Consider the following 21148-nt stretch of genomic DNA (forward strand, 5'->3'; position numbering starts at 1 on the left):
GTAGTCTTTTCAGTTAGCTAGGTGTTACCACTTACAGTCCAACAGAATGGTGGCTATTTCTTGACAGCTCTAAACGGAGTCTGAAATGTGTTCTACACAGTGGTAACATTTATGCAGAGATTCCAATTGGTTATTCAACTTATCTGCTAGAAGATTATAATGACATAAAAATTGTCCTTGACTTTCTGAAGTATGAGGAACATAACTGGATCATTTGTGTGGATATTAAAATGGTATTTTTCCTGCTAGGACAACAGAGAGGTTTCATGAAGTATCCTTGTTTTCTGTATTTGTGGGACAGCCGAGCTAGGGAGAAACACAGAACACAAAAGGAGTGGCCGAAACGTGAAGCTCTGGAAGTAGGGATGCAAAATATTGTAAATGAACCTGTAGTTAATCGAGACAGGATCATTTTTCCCCCACTTCACATCAAACTTGTCTTAATGAAACACTTTGTTCAGGCTTTGAATAGAGAAAGTGAATGCTTTCAACATATTCTTTCTGCTTTTCCTGCCTTGTCTTTCAAGAAGATAAAAGCAGGTGTATTCGATGAACCTCAAATTCAAACCCTCATATGTGATGAAGAATTTGCCAGGAAATGAATAAGGAGGAGAAAGCAGCATGGCAGTCTTTTGTGGCAGTTACAAAGAACTTCCTTGACAATAAAAAAGCAGAAAACTATGAACTTCCTGTTCAAAGGATGCTGTTGGCTTTCCGCGACATTGGATGTAACATGAGCGTTAAGATTCACTTCCTGAACAGTCACCTTAATAAGTTTCCCAGAAATCTTGGAGCTGTTAGTGATGAGCAGACTACTGCCAGAGCATCTAATGAGATTGTCCTCAACAAGCACACAAACACAAACACAAGAGCTACAAAAACAAATTTTTGCCTGAATAGAATTTAAGTAAGTTTTGTGCAAATTTTATGATTAAAGGAAGTGTTTTAATATGTTCTATTTTGAAATTGTAGACAAATTGTGATGCATTCATATCTTTTAGTGTATTAGTGTATTTACTGCATTATGTAAATTATTATATTTTCACAAAAATGATGCCCAAGAAGACATTCCACTTCATTATGTTAAACTAAATGTTGAAAATTTTACAATAAGATGAAAACCTAAAATCTTGAATTGTAAAAAATCTGTAGCTTACAGAGAAAAACTAATGTCAGATTTGAGATCAGCACACTTGAATTAGGTAAGAACAACTGTTTTTGTGGATGCAACAAAAATTTTGTTCCCCATTGCAAAGAAGATAATGAAAAAGAAGGGATGAGATAAAGAAGAGAAAGCAATAAGGGAAAGCAAGAAGGAAAAAATGAATCAGCATATATTTACTGAGTGTCTATGAAATACAAGGCCTTGTGTTGGGTTCTAGGGCATTGTAACCTAATTTTAGGAGATAAGAAAATCAAGGGACAGAGAGGTTAAGTTACCTCTGACCGAAACCAGTTCCTAGTAAGTCCTGAAGACATAACTCCAGTTTAGATCTGTGTGTTTTCAAAGTCTGCATCTTTCTTCTATACCACATTGCATCTTTTATAAAAATTTTATTGAATTTATTGGCGTGACATTGGATAAAATTACACAAGTTTGAGGTGCACAACTCTATAAAACATCATCTGTATATTGCATTGTGTGCTCACCACCCACATCATGTCTCCCTTCATCACCATCTATCCCCCGACACCCTTTTCACCCCCTATACTCTCCTTTTCCTTCTTCAACCTCCACACTGTTGTCTGTGTCTATAAGGTTTTTTTCTTTGCTTAATCCTTTTACATTTTTCACCCAGCTTCCCCAACCTCCATCCCCTCTAACAACTTTCAGTCTGTTCTTTGTATCTATGAGTCTGTCTCTATTTCCATTGTTACTTTATTTTGTTCATTAGATTCCACATATAAGTGCCTTATGACCCAACAATTTCACTCTTGGGAATATATCCAAAAAATCTGAAGCATTAATTCAAAAGAATACAGGGCCTGACCAGGTGGTGGCGCAGTGGATAGAGCATCAAACTGGGAGGTAGAAGACCCAGGTTCAAGGCCCCGAGGTCACCAGGTTGAGCGTCGGTTCATCTGGTTTGAGCAAGGCTCACCAGCTTGAGCCCAAGGTTGCTGGCTTGAGCAAGGGGTCATTCAGTCTGCTGTAGCCCCCTGATGAAGACACATATGAGAAAGCAATCAGTGAACAACTAAGGTGCCACAATGAAGAATTGATGCTTCTCATCTCTCTCCCTTTCTGTCTGTCTGTCCCTATCTGTCCCTCTCTCTGTCTCTGTCTCACACACACACACACACACACAAAGAATACAAGCACCTCTATGTTGATTGCAGCATTATTTACAATAGCCAAGATTTGGAAGCAACCCCAAGTGCCCATCAGTGGATGAGTGGATAAAAAAAGCTGTAATGTATTTACATGATGGAATACTACTTAGCTATAAAAAATAAATAAAAATAAGGAAATCTTACCTTTTGTGATAGCAGGAATGGACCTGGAGAGTATTATGCTAAATAAAATAAGCCAGTCAGAGAAAAATAAGTATCATATGACTTCACACTGCATCTTGAATAACTAAATTATCTACTAGGGTCTCTTGGAAAGAAGGAAAAGAAAAGAGTTAGGCAAGTAAAATTCTCTTGTCATCAAAAAGTCATAAAATATGATTGCTTTGGAGCCAGATATTTCTGGATTTGAATCTCAACTCTGCAATCAAGTGACTGAGGAGGAGTTAAATTCCCTGAATCTTGCTTTCTCCATCAGTAAAATGAGATGTAGCAAGGATGAAACAAAAAATCAAACACTTAATGGTTATTATTATAATATCTGAGAAATAAGGATGGGAGAGAGAAGGCAGGAGGTGGGAAATATTTACCCCATTCTTCTGCAGATTGATGCTTTTAAGATACTGAGCAGATGATAACTCAGAATGAGAGAGGGCAACTCCAGTCTGATGAGGGAGCCATGAGAGTCGGTGTAGGAGGTGGAGAGGAGAGGTGGGGAGATGGGAAGGGAGAAGGGATCAAGGAAGTCTCGGATCAGCCTCCATTCCTTTCTAAATTTGGGAGGAAAAGTGGGAAATGAAGATGAACATTGTGTGGGATGGGGGACTGGGGAAACCAACCCCAGTGAAGTGGCAGGTGAGGTTTCAAGCAGCAGAAGTGAAGAATAAGATTGGAAGGATGAAACCTCAAAAAATTAGAAATAACCAACAGATACTCTTCATTAAGAAAAGACTTGCTCAAAAGTTCTTCAGGAACATTAATCTGACTGTAGGAGGCCAGACAGACTGGATAAGAGAGAGATGGATGTCAGGGACCCTTAACATAGTAGTTGCTACACATCTCAAAGAAAGTCTCAAGATCTTGGGGTGAAGATAGATTTTACAGGTTCACGCAAATCCTCTCAGGATCAAAGATTTTGGAAGTTTATTTCTAACACTGAAATTCTATAATACTGATAATAAAGTCTTTTGGTCTCCAGAGAAAAGATATTTTCCAGATTTCAAAAAACAGCCTTTTTTCAGAGAGAACCCATTGATCAAAGCCAAAACCCTTCCCAACAATAACTGCAGACCCAAACAGTGATGGATGAGGAGGATGTTACCGAGAGGAAAAGCAAGCAAAAAACATGCAAAAGAGACACTGTGCTATTACAACACAGTAAACTTAGAGACCCAAGAAGCTCAGAGAATCTCAGAATTTGGCTGATTTTGGCTTCTTGTTCAAATGGGCATTGATTTTAAGACTCTTCAAAATGGCATTTTAGTGCAGCAGCCTTAGTGACAATGCAATTTGAGATGTTGACAAATGTCAAGGGGTTTCTCCATTAGCCATAGCTATGAAAACAATCTCATAGCCTCTTAGGAAGATTTCCTTTTGACCCAAATTGAGGATCAGCCATTGATTTCCAAAGATTTAGATTACAAGAATCATTGGTTGGAGTGAAACTCCAGGGGCATGTTGCCCATTCCCATTCTTTTGCAAAAGAACACTGATTTTATTATATACTTAAAGAGAATCATAGAATTATTGAAAAGCTTAAATAGCATCTGTGAAGAAGATTCTACCAAATGCTTGTTTCCTATTTTAACAATACTCACTTCTGAGAAATTCTTCCATTTACCTTGCCTTCATTCCATTGTAATTTAGCTCAACATCCTAGATTTGCAAGCGCATTTCATAATCTTTACATAAGCACTTTACAAACATTTAGTCAGAATACCAAGAAGGAATTGTGATGTGATGTGTTTTGTTTATTGAGACACAGTGATTCACTTTCAGCACTAAACAATGGCTTAAAGCCACTGACAGTTTCAGTTCTAGTCTACAAGCACTATCAGACTTTAAAGTGGGAGATGAATAAATCTAGCGGTATCAATTTTGCCTTCTTCCTTTGTTCTTTCTCTCCTTTTTTTTGTTCATTCTTTCTTTTCTTCTTTTATCTCTCCTCTTCCATTGACACTTATTAACCACAGAGATATTATGAGCCACCCTCAAAATCAGAGACTTTCCAATCTATTTCCTATTTATTTTTCTCCTTTCCTCCTTTGAGAGATATCTTCCTTACAGAATTGATTTTCAGTAGCAATAACCTTTCTACAGAGATATTTAAGAATTTATTTATTCTGTTATTTAGGCAGTAGTGAGAAAAAAAATGATTGATTAATTCCAATTCCTATGACATGTTAGGTTATTTGAACCAACCCATCCATTAAATACTATTTAAAATTTGGCTACAATATAGAAAAAGTGTCCTTAAAAATGAAAATTGCTGACAAGATAGTAATCAACACCAGGAAAAACCTCAGGGAAAGGGAGAAACAGAGAGATAAGCAGAACTCCAAAGTTGCTTTGAGAGCATTCTTGATCCTAGTAAACCCGGGCTTCAGTTTCGGCAGACATAAGGGGTGAAGGTGAGAGAGGTCAAGAACTTAGTCTCACTCCAGGTGGAAAGTTTAGTAGGAAACCCCTCCCTCTATTAAGCTAAGATCTGAGGGGACACAACATCACAATAAGAAGTACAAGAAATATGCCTAGCCCAAGTTCAACCCCCAAAGGAAGCTGCACAGATGCTGAAGGGGAAACAAGATCAAAGGCAAGAGAAACAAACATTTCTGAGAGATTGTGGATACAGACAGATACAAGACTGCCTTACCAGGGATTTGCTGCTGAGATTGGTCCTGTCAAAGTGGTCTAGGGAACTCGAAGCAGTGAACTTGGTTAAAGTGAACTGAGAATGCTAATGCTCTCTAGATCCTGGGAAAACAAACAAAAATATTTTCTGAACGAAGATAACCTTTATTTCAGGCCTGAAAGAATCTGCCACAAATACTTTTTGTAAGGATAGTGAAAAATACACATGTAAAACACAATTAAGCACAAAAAAGAACAAGATAATATAAATGAGAACCAGCAGAAATAACAAATAGCAAGAACCAACTCATAAATGTTTTAGATATTGAAATGATTAGACACAGATTGTAAAAAAAATGATGCCTCATTTTGGCTTAAAAATATAAAAGCATTTAATTTTCAAAAAGTGTTTAAAATCACAGAAAGGAACTTAGCAGACTAGAAAGAACTAATAAAATTTCTAGAATTGAAAAACATAAAAAACAGAAATAAATCTAAATGGAATGTATAGCAGGTAAAACTCAGATGAAGAAAATAATTATAAACTAGAAGACAGATTAAAAGAAATTATTCAAAATGTAACATAGTAAAACAAAGTTGGAAAATACTAAAGAGTGGTAAAGCAACTTAGAATACAATTCCAAAAGCAGCAGAAAGCAAATGAGGCATAGAAAATATTTGAAGAGAAAAAAGACTGATGAAGAATATTAGACCACGTATTCAAAATACCTAATAACTTACAAGAGATGAATAAACATAAATAAATCTACTACTGGACTCACTGAGGAAAACTGCAGAGAAGTAAAGAAAAGAAAAAAATCTTAAATATATCAAGGCAAAATAAAGACATATTGCCCTGGCCAGTGGTGCAGTAAATAGAGCTTCTTCTCCAAGCACCAAGGTCACCATTTTGATCCCAAGGTTGCTGGCTCAATCTCAAAGGAGCTGGTTTAAACCTCGGTCAGGGCACACATGAGAAGTAATCAATGGGTGCACAACTAAGTGGAACAAACTGATGCTTCCCTCTCTCTCTTTCTTTCCAATAAATTGATATTTATGGTTTTTTTTATCTCTTTCTCTCTCTCCTCTGCCCTCTCTCTCTTCTCTCTTCTAAAAAAAAAAAAAAAAAAAAGAAAGATATAGTAACATTAAAGGAGCAAAAATAAGACCAACAGAGGATTTCCCAACAAACCCCAAAATAATACAATGGAAAGACAAAAGAAAATGATTGCTAGCTTAAGATATATTCAAGAATAAGGGGAAAAGATATTTTCAAACAAAAATAGTAAATTCAGTTTCAAATGAACTGCACTAAAGAATGTATTTCAATAAGAAAAAGAAAGAACTCTATTGGAAGCTATGAGATGCAAGAAAGAATGAGGAGCAGACATTAATGACATAGAAAAGATACATGTAGTAGAGTGAATTAAGAAATGTAAAACTGGTTCTTTGAAAAGCCTAACAAAAGTGGACAAATTCTATGGACAATTAGTCAAAAAAAGAAGAAAGAGGATAATAAAAAAGTCTAAAATTAAAAGGGATATAATTAGAAAACTACAGGATTAAAAAGATAAAATATCATTAAGTTAAATACAACAAACTTGGAAAAAAATCTAGATTTTTAAGAAATATATAAATATTCCAAAAATAATTCAAGAAGAAATAGACACCTTTAGTTCATCTTATTACCTTGTAATGATTATCACATTATTAGTTAAAATACTTTGCATAAAGAAAACATCAGGCTGGCTTCGATCATTTTACTCAACCAAAATTTAATGAAAAAGTTCAGCCTTACAAAATTGTTCATAATACACCCACACAAAAGACTAAAAACTCCCTAATCCTTTATTCTATATCCTTATTTTGAAGCTAGCATAACCTTGATACTGGACCCTGCTGAGGACAGTATGAGAAAAAAATATATAACAAACCAATCTATTATTCATCAATATAAATTTTAAATTTCTAAATGAAATAATAGGACAAAAAACCCAGCAAATTTGGGTTTGTTTGAAGAAGGCAAGGGTAGTTTAATACAGAAAATTAGATTCACCAAATTAATAGATTCAAAGAAGAAAACATAATTATCTCAAAAGATGCAAAAACTTTGTAAAATTCAAAATCCATTTATTTTAAAAACTAGTAAAGAAGAGAGCTTCTTTAACCTGTTAAGTCATAATGTTCATATAAAGTATAATCCTTTATACATGAAAATTATACTCTATGGAATAACGTTAAAATCAAACCCAATCATCACTTCTAGTTAACATAATACTGAAACTTAGCACAAAATGGCAAAAAAAAAGAAAGAAGAGATATAAGAATTTCAAAGGAAGAAACGAAACTGTTATCATTTGCAAATACTCTATTTCCAACCTGTAAAACTCAGATAAGAACTTAGCAAGTTTGCTGAGTACAAATAAACATAAAAAAACAATTACATTTCTCTATCCTAGCAATAGTTAGAAAGTGTATATTTATTTATTTATTTGTATTTTTCTGAAGCTGGAAACGGGGAGAGACAGACAGACTCTTGCATGCGCCCCACCGGGATCCACCTGGCACGCCCACCAGGGGGCGTTGCTCTGCCCCTCCAGGGCGTCGCTCTGTTGCAACCAGAGCCACCCTAGTGCCTGGGGCAGAGGCCAAGGAGCCATCCCTAGCGCCCGGACCATCTTTGCTCCAATGGAGCCTCGGCTGCGGGAGGGGAAGGGAGAGACAGAGAGGAAGGAGAAGGGAAGGGGTGGAGAAGCAGATGGGTGCTTCTCCTGTGTGCCCTGGCTGGGAATCAAACCCCGGACTTCTACATGCCAGGCCGACGCTCTACCACTGAGCCAACCGGCCAGGGCCAAAAGTGTATTATTTAAAAAGTATCATTTGCAATAGCATAAAGAGATAAGATGGTTACAAATAAATCTAATTAAGTTATTGAAGATTTTTATAATGAAAAATTATAAATTTTATATTAAAAATATTAATGAAGACCTAAGAAAGTAAAGATATTTATTTGTGTACAGATGAAATGATCATCAAAATGTTCATTTTTCATAAATTAATCTTTAGATTCAAAGCAAACAGAAGTCTCATCGTATCTGTTAATTTTGTTTTGTTCTGTTTTTTGATGGAATTTGACATAATGTATGAACCAGCAAAAGGTCAAGAAAAGTCAAGACACTACTAATGAAGAAAAGATGTTGGAATGGATATGAAGCTATAGTAATTAAATGATCATAGTGTACAGTTGGTTAAAGTATATAAAGAAAGTAAATCCACACATATTTTTAGACTTGATGCATAATAGTTTCACAGGAGCTCAATGGGAAAAAATAAGGTCTTTTCAGCAAGGTTTGCTTGAACATTATGATATCCTATGCATAAACAATGAGACTGGATCTCTATTTCATATCATAAACAAGATTCATTACAGATAGATCAAATTCTTAAATGTGGAACCTTTTTAGTTTGATATAGTCCCATTTGTTTATCCTGTCTTTTATTTCATTTGCCTGTGCAGATAAATCAGCAAATATATTGCTGTGATAGATGTCGGTGAGCTTACTGCCTATGTTTTCTTCTAGGATGCTTATGGTTTCACTACTTACATTTAATTCCTTTATCCATTTTGAGTTTATTTTTGTGCATGGTGTAAGTTGGTGGTGTAGTTTCATTTTTTTGCAGGTAGCTGTCCAGTTTTCCTAACACCATTTGTTAAAGAGGCTGTCTTTACTCCACTGTATGCTCTTACCTCCTTTGTCAAATATCAATTGTCCATAACGGTGTGGGTTTATTTCTGGGTTCTCTGTTCTGTTCCATTGATCTATATGCCTGTTCTTATGCCAGTAACAAGCTGTTTTGAGTACAATGGACTTGTACTATAACTTGATATAAGGAAGTGTGATACCTCCCACTTTATTCTTCTTTTTCAAGATTGCTGAGGCTATTTGTGTTCTCTTTTGGTTCTATATAAATTTTTGGAATATGTGTTTTATATCTTTGAAGTATTTCATTGGTATTTTAATTGGTATTGCATTGAATTTATAAATTGCTTTGGGTAATATAGACATTTTAATGATGTTTATTCTTTCTAACCATGAGCATGGTATATGCTTCCACTTGTTTGTGTCTTCCTTGATTTCTTTTTATCAATGTTTTATAATTTTCTGAGTACAAGTCTTTAACCTCCTTGGTTAAATTTACTCCTAGCTACTTTATTTTTTTTGTTGCAGTAGTGAAGGGGATTGTTTCCTTAATCAGCTAAAGACAATATGAACAGAATAAAAAGACAAACCACACAATGGAAGAACATATTCGACAATACAGCTGATAAGGGGTTAATAACCAAAATTTATAAAGAACTTGTAAAACTCAACACCAGGAAGACAAACAATCCAATCAAAAAAATAGGCACAAGAAATGAATAGACACTTCTCCAAAGAGGACATACAGATGGCCAATAGGCATATGAAAAAATGTTCAACATAACTAATCATTAGAGAAATGCAAATTAAAACCACAATGAGATACCACCTCACATCAGCCAGAATGGTGCTCATTAACAAAACAACACACGATAGGTGCTGGAGAGGATGTGGAGAAAGGGGAACCCTCCTGCACTACTGGTGGGAATGCAGACTGGTGCGGCCCCTGTGGAAAACAGTATGGAGATTCCTCAAAAAATTAGAAATGAAACTACCTTTTGACCCAGCCATCCCACTTATAGGAATATATCCCAAGGACACCATATCACCAACTGAAAAAAAGAAAAGCACTCCCATTTTTATGGCAGCATTGTTCACAATAGTGAAGATCTGGAACAGCCCAAGTGTCCGTCAGAGGACGAGTGGATTAAAAAGCTTTGGTACATATACACAATGGAATACTATGAGGCTATGAAAAAGAAGGAAACCTTACCTTTTGCAACAATATGGATGGACCTGGAAACTATTATGTTGAGTGAAATAAGTCAGGCAGAGAAAGGAAAATATCATATGACCTCACTCATTTGAGGAATCCAAGGAATAATGAGAACTGAGGAACGGAATTGAGACAGAGGAGAGATCAAAGGGACCAGAGGAAAAGAGGACAGAGGGAAAGGGGATGATAGGATTGGGATAAACCTGAAGGGAAGGAAGGAGGGTGCTGTAGGGAGAGGGGCAAGGGAGATGTTGAATATGGAGGAGGGGGGATGCATTGGGGTGATCCTAGAATCTGTGTAAACACAATTAATTTTTAAAAATCTAGCTATTTAAAAGCATAAAATAGCATTTTTGGACAAATAACCAATTGCAAATTTGTCTATTGTTTATACAAACAATCTTTGTTAATGCTTCTACTTTGAATTAAATGTCTTCTAATATCAAACTATACACATTATTGCTATCTACCATGTATGATATTTGTGTAATTTAAAAATTTATAATCTAAAAATAAAACCTGAATTATTACCTATGAAAAAAAAAAGTGGAACCTAAGATGAGACTGACCTGTGGTGGCGCAGTAGATAAAATGTTGACCTGGAATGCTGAGGTTGCTGCTTTGAAACCCTGGGCTTGCTGGGTCAAGGGTCAAGGTACATATGAGAAACATTAGCTAGCTCCTTCCCCCGCTTCTCTCTTTTTCTCCTCTGGCTAAAATCAATAAATAAGGTCTTTAAAAAATATCCAAAGACAGCTAAGACAATAAAACTTTTAAGACATTTTCTTAAAATTATTATTTTATTTTAGAGAGAGGCAGAGAGAAAGAAACAGAGAGACAGGAACATCAAGCTATTCCTGTGTGTGCCCAGAACAGGGATCAAATCAGTAAACTTTGTGCTTTGGGACAGCGCTCCCACCAACTGAACTATCTGGCCACGGCTTAATTTTTTATTGATTGATTGATTTTTAGAGATACAGAGAGAGGAAGGGAGAGAGAGGGAAAGGGGAAGGGAAGCATTCATTTGTTGTTCCACTCAGTCATACATTCATTGGTTGCTTTCCAAATATGCCCTGACCAGGGATCAAACCCTCAATCTTGTCATTTTGGGACAATGCTCTCACCAACTAAGCTAACCGGCCAGGACAAGATATCTTAATATACCTCTTATTTTTTATTTTTTGCTTTGGATTAGGAAGTTTTTCTTGAACAATTACAAACTACAAATTGTTTTTGAAAACATTAAATTGTCTATTTTAAAATTAAGACTTTCTATTAATAAAAATTCAGCATAAGGAAAGTGAAATTAAGTTACAACTGGGAAAGAAATTTATAACAATGAAACTGGATTACTATCCAGCATACAAAAAGGATTCTTCCAAATCACTATGCATGGGACAACCGAAAACAAAATGGGCAATGACTTGCAGGTAGGCACTAAGAGAATCGTCAATGTGAAAAGATTTTCAAACTTTATTAATAATCAGAGAAATAAAAGTTAAAATACAATGAGTTCTCTTACCTTACATCTATTAAGATAGGTAGATTAAAAACAAACCAAGACAAACAAAAATCAAAACAAAATAAAGTGTGTGGTGAGAATGTGGAGAAATTAGAACACTTGTGCACTATTGGTAGAAATGTAAAATGGTGCAGGCACAATAGAAAATTGTATGCAGTTTATTAAAAAATTAAAACTAGAACTACCATGTGACTCAGCAATTTTACTTCTGGATATATCCTGAAAAGAAATGGAAGCAGGATCTCAAAGAGATATTTATAGACCCATGTTTATAGCAGCATTATCCACAATAGCCAAGAGAGGAAGCAACGTAGGTGATCATCAACGGATAAGCAGATAGTGGTATATACATACAATGCAATTTTATTTAGCCTTAAAACACAAAAGAAGAAAATTCTAACACATGTGACAACATGGATGAACCTTGAGGACACTTCGCTAAGTGATATAAGCCAGTCACAAAAGACAAATACTGCATGATTCCACTTATGTGAAGTGCCTAGAAGAGTCAAATGCGTAGAGATGGATAGTATAGTGGTTTCCAGGGGCTGTAGGGAGAGAAAGATGGAATGGGAAATTATTGCTTAATAGGTACGGTTTCAGTTTTGCAAGATGAAGAGTTCTGAAGCTGGATGGTTGTGCAACAGTTGTGAATGTACAATGCCGCTGAGCTATACACTTAAAAGTGACTAAGATGGAAAATTTTGTTATGTATATTTCTACATAATTTAAAAATTAGATAAAAATAAATGCAATAATTCAGTGTGGGGCAAAAGTAGGTTTAGAGTTGATCATATGAAAAATAATAAAATAATTTATAAGTAATAATACGAGAATAAACTGTGTACTCACAGCTGTAAGCGCCTATTTTTGCCCCAACCTGTATATAACTTTATACCCTTTGGAATGGCAAAATTTAAAGTTTGGACAACAGCAAGCAATTGTGGGTATGGGTATGTGAAACATTCTTTTTTTTTTTTTTTTTTTTTTTTTCTGAAGCTGGAAACTAGGAGGCAGTCAGACAGACTCCCGCATGCACCCGACCAGGATCCACCCGGCACTCCCACCAGGGGGCGATGCTCTGCCCCTCCGGGGCGTCGCTCTGTCGCGACCAGAGCCACTCTAGCGCCTGGGGCAGAGCCACAGAGCCATCCCCAGCACCCGGGCCATCTTTTGCTCCAATGGAGCCTCGGCTGCGGGAGGGGAAGAGAGAGACAGAGAGGAAGGAGAGGGGGAGGGGTGGAGAAGCAGATGGGCGCCTCTCCTGTGTGCCCTAGCCGGGAATTGAACCAGGGACTTCCGCACGCCAGGCCGACGCTCTACCACTGAGCCAACTGGCCAGGGCCGAAACATTCTTATATACTGCTGTGGGACTATAAATTAATGCAATGACTTTGGGAAAATAACTTGTCATTATCTTGTAAAACTGAAGATATACATAGCTGATATATACCTAGGTATAGATCTTAAAGCAATGCTTGTACATTGTACACTAGCACATACTGGCACTGTTCTTAATGGCAACACAAACAAACAATTGAAAATAACTTACATGTGCATAAACAGTGGAATGAATAGATACATTGTCATATATTTATAAAATGAAATACTACAGAACAGTGAAACATGGTTGAATTTGAGGAATATAATGTTAACTAAAAGAAAATGTGACAAAACAATATACAGTTAGTGAGATAATTCTATTATATAAATTCAAAAGCCCGTAAAATTATATAATACACTGTATAGAAATAGAAAGCAAATGCAGTACAGCTGTGCTGAAAAGTAAGGGAATGAAACAAGAAACTCAGAGTTCAGGAGAGCATGACCTTTGGGCAGGAGATGTAGAATAAGCTGAGATAGAGGCCCCTTTGAGGGGGGCGGTCAAAGATATGTTTTATTCATTAAACCTAAAGGTGTTCATTTATTGATGGACACTTAGGTTGTTTCCATGTCTTGTCTATAGTAAAGAATGTTACAGAGAAAAATGAGGGCATAAGATATCTTTCAAGCTAGTGATGTAATTTCTTTCAGATATATACCCAGAAGTGGGATTGTTGGGTCATAAGGTAATTCTGTTTGTAATTTTCTGAGGAAGCTCATTACTATTTTTCCATTGTGGCCATACCAATTACAATCCCACAACAGTGAACCAGTCCCTTAATCTATATCCTTACCAACACCTATTATCTCTTGTTTTTGTTTTGTGTGTTTTGATAATAGCCATTCTAAAAGGTATGATGTGGTATTTCATTGTTATTTTGATTTGCATTTCCCTAATGATTAGTGATGTTGGGCACCTTTTTTTTTTTTTTTAAACTTTTTTTTTTTTAAGTTTTATGTAGGTTTTTTTTTTTTTATTCATCTTACAGAAGACAGGGAGAGACAGAGAGAGAGAGAGAGAAGAGAGACAGAGAGAGAGAGAGAAGAGAGACAGAGAGAGAGAAGGGGGGAGGAGCTGGAAGCATCAACTCCCATATGTGCCTTGACCAGGCAAGCCCAGGGTTTCGAACCAGCGACCTCAGCATTTCCAGGTCGACGCTTTATCCACTGTGCCACCACAGGTCAGGCTCGGGCACCTTTTCATTCACTATTGACCATCTGTATGTCTTTCCTGGGAAAATGTTTACTCAGGTGCATTTTCCTTTATTAAGTTGGTTTATTTATCTTTTCTGCTATTGAGTTGTATGAATTTCTTATATATTTTGGATCTTGATCCTTCATCATATATGTGATTTGAAAATATTTTAACATCTTTTGTAGGTTGTTTTTCACTTGTTGATTGTTTCTTATGCTGTGCAGGTTTTTAGTTTGATTAGCCCCACTTATTGATTTTTGCTTTTGTTGTTTAAGCTTTTTGTGCCACATCCAAAAAGTGATTGCCAAGGCCAGTGTTAATTAAGGAGTTTTTCCCCTATGTTTTCTTTTAGGATTTATGGTTTCAGGTCTTACATTTAAGTCTTTAATCCATTTTGAATGGTTTTTTGTGAGTGGTGTAAGGTCGGGGTTCAGTTTCATTCTTTTGCATGTAGTTATCTAGTTACCCAGCACCATTTATTGAGGAGACTATTTTTCTCCATTGAGTATTCTTGGCTCTTGTGTTAAATATTAGTGAACTGTATATGTTTATGTGGGCTTATTTCTGGACTCTTGATTCTATTTCATTGGTCTATGTGTCTATTTAATGCCAGTACAATACTGTTTTGATTACTGTAGCTTTGTAGTATAGTTTAAAATCAGGACTGTGATGCCTCAGGTTTGTTCTTCTTTCTCAGCTTTGCTTTGGCTATTCAGGGTCTTTCATGGTTGCACACAAATTTTAGGATTTTCTTCTATTTCTTTAAAAAAATGCCATTGAAATTTTAATAGGGATTACACTGAATCTATAAATGACTTTGTGTAGTGTGGAACTTTAAACAATATTAATTTTTCTAATCCATGAGCACAGGATATCTTTCCATTTATTTGTGACTTCTTCCATTTCCTTCATCAATGTCTTATAGTTTCAGTATACAGCTCACCCATCTCCTTGTTTAAATATATTCCTAAGTATTTTATTGTTTTGATGCTATTATGCAAGGAATTTTTAAAAAATTCATTTTCAGGTAGTTTGCTGTTAGTGTGTAGAAACACAATTGATTTTTGTATGTTGATTTTGTATTCTGCAACTTTACTGAGTTTATTAGTTCTAAAATTTTGGTGGCATATTTAGGATATTCTATATATATATATGATTATGTCATTTGCAAACAGATAATTTTAATTCTTTCTTCCTGATTTAGATGTTAATATTTATGTATGCATGCATGTATGTATGTATCTATCTGTCTATCTGCTATCTATCTATCTATCTATCTAGATCTTGCCTGATTGCTCTGAATAAGACTCCCAGTAGTATGTTAAACAGGAGTGGTGAGAGTGGATGCAGCGTGGTCAGTCTTAACTTCCTGCTATTATCTGGTCTCTAAGACACATCTGACATCTGAGATCTGAGAGCACCATGGGTAAAAGTCTATAGTGAGGGCTGGAAAATAAACTGTAAGAGATGTTGGCATTGGTCAGAGGGAGAACATTGATGGGGCCACTTGGGAACTGGGTCATAGGCAAATGGGTCATTGCTCTGAGTTGGGGAAGTAGTGGGACAACACTCAGAGAGTAAAGGAAGGAGAGAGGTTGAACAGCTCAGAAAGAACAGACACATGTAACTCAATTAGTTAATTACTGAAATAGATGAGTTGCATAATCTATTAGGCTGCCAAGAGGCAAAGATTTCTTCTGGAAAAACTGTAGGCAAGTCTGCTCCTGACAGTGCTAAAAAGGTGCTAAAGATTTTAGAGAAATGCAGAGTTACGTGAACGCCACAATGTGTTCAATTATTTGCAATTTTATTGTGCCCAATATGTAAGCTTCTTTGCAGTGGCTTTGAAGATGGAATTTATTTGTCCAAGCAAAAGTATTTAATTCTGTTGTGCTGCAGTCTATAAAATATTTACATTGTTATTCTACACATACACGCTGCTCACATCCCGCTGCATTTCTCTCTGATGCACTTTAAATAAAAGGTTTGGATTCCTGACAATACTATCTAAGCCAACTCTTAGAGGAAAGAATCACAGAATCATTGCAGCTCACAAGCCCCCAGGACAACAAATAGTTCCATCTTTTTGCCTTCAGGTAGGATAGAATCCAACCAGCCTAAATAAAGAGGCATATATCCTAAACCTGAAAAATCCAGAAGACAGAATGGTTAGTCTTTTTAAATTATTACATATTTCTTTTAAAACACTCTCTCCTACCATAATTAGTGTGTTCCTTAGAGAATGTGGTATTTAAAGAGAAAATCCTGAAGCCAGTGACAATGGACTCTGAGCTCCAAATGTATGGAAGTGAAGAGCCAGCAATTTAAGGCCATGTGGTGTAAGAAACTAATTAAACTGGGAGTCAAGGGCTTGTGTTGCCGCCTTGGTCCACCTTTGCCCTTGTGAACATTGATGAGTCAAGGCCATGTCAGTTCTGCCTATTCCATGTCCTTATCATATTATGATAATAAATGCTTACTTCCCCTACTTCCAAGTGTTCGTCAGGGGATTGAAAATAATGAGTAAGAAAGAGCTTTGAAAAAGATAAAATATGGTACAGAGATAAAGATTTAAAACAGTTCATTACCATGTGTTGAATGATATATCTGCCATCATGAACCTACTTTCTTTTTTTATATCACAGAAGACTGCCTATAAATTTGGCTGTTATTTTTCCTTCTGATGCAAAACAAAACAAAGCAACAACAATAACAAAAAAAATTGCTATCCTATTGATGATGTTTGGTTGTTCACGGGTGAGTTACTGAGTGGACAAGTGTTTCACGTCCCTTCCTGGGTGTCCCAACTCCCTCCTGCCTGTTTCCTCAACTCACTGCTCCTTAGCGTCTCCCCTGCAGTGTGCTTCTGCCAGACGGACCTGTTCATTCCACTCACTCAGGTCTTGTCCCCTCAACAAAGATGATTATATATTTATTAATGGTACAGAAAATGCATTCTTTTGCCTTTTCCACAGTGCAAAAGACATGTGCCTAGTAAGTATTCGGTACTATGAAGAGTTAGATATGGAGAATAAAAGGAAGAAACGTTCAGACTTTTTTTTTTCTTGTGAGAGGGAGCAAAACTGGCTTGGAAATTCTGATTCAGTTTTTCTGTGCCGTCCCTATCTCTATGCTGGATAATTGGGCACAAGATTTATTTGTGGCTTAGTATATAGTACACGAGTAAAATGTATGTCATGTAATCAGTGAACGAAGTCAGGAAAGCCTGATAGGAAGTTCCAGCAACAGCATTTTGCTTCTCTATGGCTGGGATCTATTTGTTTATTTATTTATTTACTTACTTATTCAGTTAGAGAAGGGGACGCAGAGCAGACTCGCGCATGTGCCCCACTGGGATCCACCCAGCAAGCCCACCTGAGGCAATCCTCTGCCCATCTGGGGCTTTGCTCTGTTGCTAAGCAACTGAGCTCTTCTTAGCACCTGAGGCAGAGGCCATGGAGCCATCCTCAGCTCCCAGGGTCAACTTGCTCCAATCCAGCCATGGCTGCAGAAGGAGGAGGAGGAGGAGAAGGAGGAGGAGGAGAAGGAGGAGGAGGAGGAGGAGGAGGAGGAGGAGGAGGAGGAGGAGGAGGAGGAGGAGAGAGCGAAATGAGAAGGAGTGGAGAAGCAGATGGTTGCTTCTCCTGTGTGCCCTGAATTGGTACACTGAGACATCTACATGCCAGGGCCAATGCTCTACCACTGAGCCAACAGACCAGGGCGGGATTTAAAAATATATATACTGTATAAATATTCATAAAAGCACACTGCAACTGAACACTGGAAACCATTACAGTTACTACCATGCAGACCAGACCTTTGCTCTGCCTGTTAATGCCGGCAACAGCTACATATTAAATAGCTCAAGCCTTTGGAAGCTTAATACTCGAATATAGGTTTGAATACTTGTCCCATGACACTGCAACCTCAGTTATGACTAATCTGTTATGTACAGCAAAGTAATTATTCACAATACTGTACTGGAGTGGCTTAGAAAGACATCCAAAGTGATGAGTTAGAGTATCTAAGGGACTATGTTGAAAAGTGTGTTTTCAGTAATGTTCTCATCCCAAGGACACATGTCTGAGTTATGGATGAAAGGTAATGTACACAACATAAGTGCATGTGTAGGCATATAATGGGCCTATTTAGTAGTATTTTACTACTGTGACAGGAAGGATTTAGGTAATTTAAAAAATACATTAAACCCAAAAGTATAAAGTAAATTGTGAAGGAAATGAGGCTGGAAACACAAACACACACAGAGAAATGCGTATTTGCTGGCTGGAGGCAGACTGCCAATGTGACTCTAACTTTGTCTAAAGACAACAAGGCACATACGTCGGCTTTAAGAGTCACATTAACCTGCAGGATGAAAACAATCCAATGTTTAAGAGAACTACAGCTTGCCTTGACACGGAGACGAAGGTTTTGGTGAACACACAGTACAATCAATACCCAGGTGATGTGTTATAGAATTGTATACCTGAGACCTATATAAATTTATTAACTGATGTCACCAATAAATTCAATTTTAAAAGAGATTTCTTCCAGGGACCCTCATAAAAACAACAATAACAACAACAAAAAACCACCGTGTAACAGGGTGGATAATGCCCTTCACAAAAGTTCTGAAAATAGTTACCACCATGAATTTATAGGGATTTTTCTGATAGTGTTTCTCATTGCAAGCTAAAGGCATAAAAACAATTGCTTGAAATCCCCCCACAACTGTGCCCTGTATTGAGCTCATGGAGAGCCCAGATTGACCCAGGGGTACGAAGCACTAGAGCAGTGTTGGGGACGTTCTGTGTCTGCTCTGTACAGTTTGGCAATCACTAGCCCCTGTATTGAGCTCACGGAGAGTCCAGACTGACCCAGGGGTACAAAGCGCTAAAGCAGTGTTGGGGACGTTCTGTGTCTGCTCTGTACAGTTTGGCAATCACCAGCATCCATGACTGTTAAACCCTTAACTAGCATGTGGCCAGTGGAAGGAGGAGCTGAAGTTTAACTCTTATTTTAATTCATTGAAATGTAAATAGTTGTATGCAGCTGGTGCTTATCATATTGGACAGTGCAGCTCTAGAAAAATGTCTGGCCTGACCTGTGGTGGTGCAGTGGATAAAGCATCGACCTGGAATGCTGAGGCAGCCAATTTGAAACTCTGGGCTTGCCGGGTCAAGGCACATATGAGAAGTAACTATGATGCTCCCCATTCCTCCCTCCCTCCTCTCTCTCTCTTTCTATCTCGTTTTCCTCTCTCTAAAATCATTAAGAAAAGAAAAATGTCTGTATGGTTGGTCTTTCAGACAATTTTCATCAATACTATTTCTTATGACTGGAATTTGGTAAGTTATTGTGTTAAGGGAATACTTAGAGCAGCAGGAAAATTTACCTCTGAAAGCATTTCTGGGTCTGCTGCAACAAGGAGAAAATAGGCAATAGAGGCCTCAAAGCTCCATGCCATCGGACAGATGTGCTTTTATTACAGATCATTTTCAGGTGTAAACATCCCCAGTTTATGTATTTTTGGTTAGAAATTATAATCTGTGTTCAGATGCTTTCATCTATTTGTACCTTATAGACAAACACACTCAGAGAAAAGTCACACAAACACACTTTTGACATTTATTTGAATTCCTGGTTTCTGATTTCAACTGGACCTTTGGTGCTTTCTGGTGATCCTTTTTCTCCCTTCATTCTTCCAATTTTTCTGTCTGGTGGACAGGGGGCCTTTTCCAAAATAACATATTTGGCTTAGTATGAAAGATATTCAACATTAGCAAGAAAGAAATTGCCTTTTCCTTAGTGATATTTTCCAAAGCTTCTGCCACGTCCCTGCTAGGACAGGCGTAAGCACATTTCTCCAGAGACAGAATGCGTTTCTCCAGTCTGCCACAGAGGAAGGGCAGGTGGGAGCTAGGACCCTGAGAGAAGGGCAGAGGAGTAGATAAGGAAGAAATGGGATGACTGCGGAGAGAAGATTTCTGAGTTTCCATCTGCAGTGGAATCTGACTGAATTGGAAGATCATCTAATGGGCAACAGTGAAGAAATATTTTATCTCAGTCACTGGATTCTGACTGTATCTGTGATTGACTAAGAGCAAGATTGGGTCTTCATCTTGCTTGACAGATGACACACCTTCTGGATGATACGAGACAAAATGGCAAAGTTCTAGATGTTCTCCTAATTCATTCTCTAGTCTATTCTTTCTTGGACTATCTTTGACCTTTCCTGGTCTCCTTTCATTGGACCATCAGTAAGTAACATCTTCTATTCCACTGAGAAATGAGAAACCTTCAGAGAGTATCTCTCTGTCTCCTGATTCACGCCCATTACAGATGCAGTAATGCATTCCCAACAGTCCTTCCCTCTTTCCATTCAATCACAGTGGGAAAAGTCCCATATTCTTCTTTAAGATTAATTATTTTACTGTTCTCTGCTTTCCTCAATTCATTATTCCTAGGATATTTGCTCCATTAATTACCCTATTTTTGCCCTATATCTTCAATCTATTTCTTCCTTACATTTTTTTTCCTTTAGTATTTCAGCATATCCATATATATAAAAGTTACCTCAACCTCAAAGGCCCCTTTAGCTATTACTTCTACCTCTCTGCTGCCCTCTAGTTTCAAGATTATTCAAAGGATACCTACTTGCACTAACAACACATTCACTCAATTTATTCCTTGACTGTTACAATCTGGCATCTGTTCCTACTATTTTATTTAAACTGTTGTTTTCAAGATAACCATTGACCAGCTGGTCACTACCTGTCATTATACTGCTTATCTTAACTGACCATCGGAAGCTCTCCCTTCTCTTTGTGTGTTTCTCTTCAAGATGCCCAACCAAGAGGCCTGGGAGCCATTCAGAACTATCACTTCCTGTTCTAGCACAGAGTGTCTCTTATGTTTTTTACCAGTACTCTGAAATTATCCACCACAAAATGTGGGTGAGACTGATCTCATCCTATCTCCAGGGAAGG

This window comes from Saccopteryx bilineata, chromosome 2, assembly GCF_036850765.1.
Source record: "Saccopteryx bilineata isolate mSacBil1 chromosome 2, mSacBil1_pri_phased_curated, whole genome shotgun sequence".
NCBI classification, from domain to species: Eukaryota; Metazoa; Chordata; class Mammalia; order Chiroptera; family Emballonuridae; genus Saccopteryx; species Saccopteryx bilineata.